Source organism: Austrofundulus limnaeus, unplaced genomic scaffold (assembly GCF_001266775.1).
Source record: "Austrofundulus limnaeus strain Quisiro unplaced genomic scaffold, Austrofundulus_limnaeus-1.0 Scaffold347, whole genome shotgun sequence".
Taxonomy (NCBI): Eukaryota; Metazoa; Chordata; class Actinopteri; order Cyprinodontiformes; family Rivulidae; genus Austrofundulus; species Austrofundulus limnaeus.
The window spans coordinates 571655-575756 of NW_013952749.1; the positions used below are offsets into that span (position 1 = coordinate 571655).

The following is a 4102-nucleotide window of genomic DNA, read 5'->3' on the forward strand; positions in this document are numbered from 1 at the left end:
ATCCAGTGCTGGTTCTGGTTCTGATGTTCCTCTGAATGATGATGATGATGATGATGATGATGATGATGATGGTGATGATGATGATGATGATGATGATGAAGCTTCAACAGTCAGTTGTTTTGTTTTTTCTGATAAATTGAAGTGTCATAAAGGTTGATTTAGTTTTATCATAAAGAACTTTAGAAACCAGATCAGTTTTATGATTCTGGATCAGGAAAGACCTGGATCTGGACCTAAAGATGTGGTCTAAGGTCTGTCCCACTTTAGGTCTCCTGTGGTTCTGGTTCTGTTCTGTTATTTTAACATAGAGCTGAAGGAAACCACTTCCCTCCTGCTTCCTTCCCTTCATGTCTCCTCCCTCCTGGTTCTGACGGACCCGCGGGTCCTGGGCCTCACGTGCTCCGSAGACAAGAAGCAAACAGAACCCTGACAGCTGAAAGTCACAGACAGGAAGTGGAGCGGAACAGGAAGAGGAAGAGGAACTCACCTCCTGCTGCTCCTGTCCGTCAGCAGGTGGAGGAGGAGGAGGAGGAGGAGGAAGGCTCAGATCAGACCTCCTTTCAACTGTTGCTCCCATTTCCACCAAACTTCTGACATGTTGTCCTGCAGGAGGAGGAGGAGGAGGACGGTTCCTCCCTCCTCTTCCTCAGTCTAACCCGGGTCTAACCGTGTCAGAGTCCAGCCGCTCCTCGGGCCATCTGTTGCAACACGTCTGCCCTCCTGCCTCTCCACTTTCACTCTCCTCCTCCTCACCACCTTCATCATCATCAGGAGGAGCAGGGGGCGGGGCTCCGTGTGTCTGGCAGCCAATCCGAAGGCTCCGGACTCCCTCTCCCCAACCTGAACGGAGCAGGGAGGAGGAAGAGGAGGAGGAAGAGGAGGAGGAGCAGAGAGACAAAAAGACAGTTTATTCATCTGAAAAAAAAAAAAGTCACTTTTACAATAAAAAATCAAGAATTGAAACAGAATCCAGGTTCAAACATTTAAACTTTTATTTTCTTACTTTATCTGATGCTTTTATTTTGAACTTAGATTAAATATTTTTAACTACATCAAGAAATAAATTATTTAAAAACAAACTTTCTGCAGAAGAGCTGAAGGAAAACATTCAGAGCTTATTGAGCCAGACTTTTATTTTGAAAAGTCACCACAGTGGTTCAGTGGTTCAAACGGTGGTCTCACAGTAAGAAGGTCCTGGGTCTGAGCCCTGGTTTGGACCTCTTTCTGTGTGGAGTCTCTCCTCAGTCCATCCAGGTCCTCCTGGGACTCAGGTCTCTGCAGGACCAGGATGAGTTTTAGTGACCAGAGGTCAAGTCTGGACTGAACGGATCTTGGTTCTACAGATGTAGACCAGGACTACAGATGTAGACCGGGACCAGCAGCAGCTGCAGAGACTCAGATCCTCCAGATCGGATGGGCTGAGGGAGGTTTGGATCAGGAGGGAGGCCAGAGGAGGTGGGGGGCAGACTGTAATGGAGCTGCTGGCAGAGCTCCTGCTCTTCATGGGTATTCATGTAGCTGGTGGCTTCAGTTAAATGGAGCGAACAGAGAGGAGGAGGAGGAGGAGGAGGAGCAGCAGCAGCTCAACAACAGGTCCACTCTCTGCTGCAGCTTCATGCAAACCTTCTGCTCAACATTTAAATCTGATTAAATTTGAGCTCAGCAGGTAAAACAGCAGACAGCAGAGTTCCTGTTTCACTTTAACTCTTTACTTTCTGCTCTTTCTTCCCACAAACAGGAACCTGTACGGCAGGCCATTTTAACATAAAATCAACTTCACCACACCTCCTCATATTACTTCATTAAATATCACTAATCACATTCTGACTGGTTTAAATGATATCAGGTTAAGTTTCAAGTCAAAATGGTTTACACAGTTGTAGTTATCCGTAAGTTGGTTTTGCTGAGTCATTATTTCTCTTTGAGTTATCTCACTTATTGTTCTGACTAATTAAAGATATATTAAAGATTGATTATATCACACAAATAAAATTAAACTAATGCTAATTTAATTGCAGATATTTTGAAAGCTAATAATGACTCAGCAAAACCAATTTTTTTCTACAACTGTATTTTTGATGAGTCACTGTTTGAGATATCTCTAAATGAACAGATATCCTGAATAATTACTCTGTTAGTCAACGTATCACAGGTTTCTGCAGCTTGTTGGCAGAAAGTTTCAAAGGTATTTCTGTACTGATCCATGCAGCTTCACAAAGTTCTGCAGGCAACTGTTTGGACAGCTCAACAATTTTTATTTCAGATATCAAAAYATGTCATTTTGACTCGTCATAATTARGTTTGAGATATTTTGAWTTMTTCTTCTGACTGACTGTAAATGCAAATATTTTAAARTAATATTCAGTAAAACATGTAGTTGTTCCTGGTCAAAACAAAATTTAAACTATCTAGAATGTAGTTACAGATAGGCAGACCAAGCTCATTTTATGTTCAAATGTCCTGCCATAGKTTTGTGTAATAATGACCTGCCAAAGATTTAAGTAAAAATGTCCTGCCATAGACTTATGTGACATTGGCCTGCCACAGATTTATGTTAAAATTACCTGCCATAGTTTATGGTAAATGTCCTGCCAAAGATTTAAGTAAAAACGTCCTGCCATAGATTTATGTGAATCAGCCTGCCATGGATTTATGTTAAAATTACCTGCCACAGATTTATGTGACATCGGCTTGCCATAGATGTTATGGTAAAATGGCCTACCATAGATCTTTTGTTAAAATGTCCTGCCATATATTTTATGGTAAAATGTCCTGCCATATTTTATGTTAAAATGGCCTGCTGTAGATTTATGTTAAAATGGCCTGCCATACATTTGTGTTATAATGGCCTGCCATAATTTTTTGTTAAAATGGCCTGCCGTAGTTATGTTAAAATGGCCTGCCATACATTTGTGTTATAATGGCCTGCCACAGATTTATGTTAAAATGGCCTGCCATAAATATGTGTTATAATGGCCTGCCATAGCACACTGGGTTTAATCTTGCAGTGTTTCTACCTGCAGAGCTTCGTCTCTGACTAAAGCAGCAGAGTTTTAAAGTTGGGTTGGATTAAAAACTAAAAACTTTCACAGAACTGATGAAGACCAGAACCTCACAGAACCTCTGGAACCAGGACTTTCAGGGAGCTGGTCTTCACACACAAACCCTGTTTTAAAGCAACATTTTTATCCATGGTGTTTTTAGAAACAGAACCCGAACCAAACGCTGCAGTAACCGGACCGGGCCTGCAGGCTCTGGAGGATCCAGGTGTGCAGAGGTACCAACAGAACCAAGACTTCTCCAGCTGAGCTCACCGGCACTCCTGGTTCTGACCCGACTGAAGGTTAGCTAGGACCGAATCAGAACTCCTGTTTGTTTTCTGGACCTGGTTCTGTTCAGCAGCCAGGAGTCCAAACGAGCTGACAAAGCTGAAGTGATGTTCCTGCTCAGCTCGGCCTCTGATCTGCTCAGAGTAATTACAGCTCCTGCGAGACGTTAAACAGAATAAATGACCGGGCCGGGCCGGGCCGGGCCGGGCTCGATACCACATCTTTACACTTTAGTTAGAAAACAATTTGGACATAAATCCTGTTTACGCTGCAGCGTGGCTCCCAGCAGAACCTGCTGTCAGTACCATCGACAGGAAGACAAACGACCCGGAGCTGTGGACTCCAGCAGCACCGCAGACCCGACTCAAACCCAGAACTGTCTGGTTCTGATCCAGGAGCTCCTCAATCACATTTATTATCCTGCTGGTTCTGCTCCGAGTGGGTCCGAGAGGTGTGGACCAGAACCACAAACCAGAACCCAGCTTTCTTCTCTGAAGTCAGACTCTTATTCTGAAAGTCCAGACTCAGACCACTTCCTGTGTCCTCCTGACCATCAGGACCAGAGAAGGATCCGGAATGATGGGCGGCACCCAGAATCTGCTGCCATGGTGATTCCCACCTGTTCAGGGACCAGAAAGGGGAGGGGCCTCACACAGCAAACACTCACTGTAAAGACCTTAAGCCCCGCCTCCTCACCACAGGAACCAATCACAGCTGAGCTTATTGTAAAACTTGAACCTGAAGAGGAAGTTCTGCTCAGGTCCAGACCTGTG

General features: G+C 44.2%; 1 pseudogene; it reads right to left on the reverse strand.

The window, feature by feature from the left end:
* Positions 1-840, reverse strand: part of LOC106527886 (extracellular sulfatase Sulf-2-like) — a 30322-nt pseudogene extending 29482 nt beyond the window's left edge.
* Positions 841-4102: the final 3262 nt, after the last annotated feature.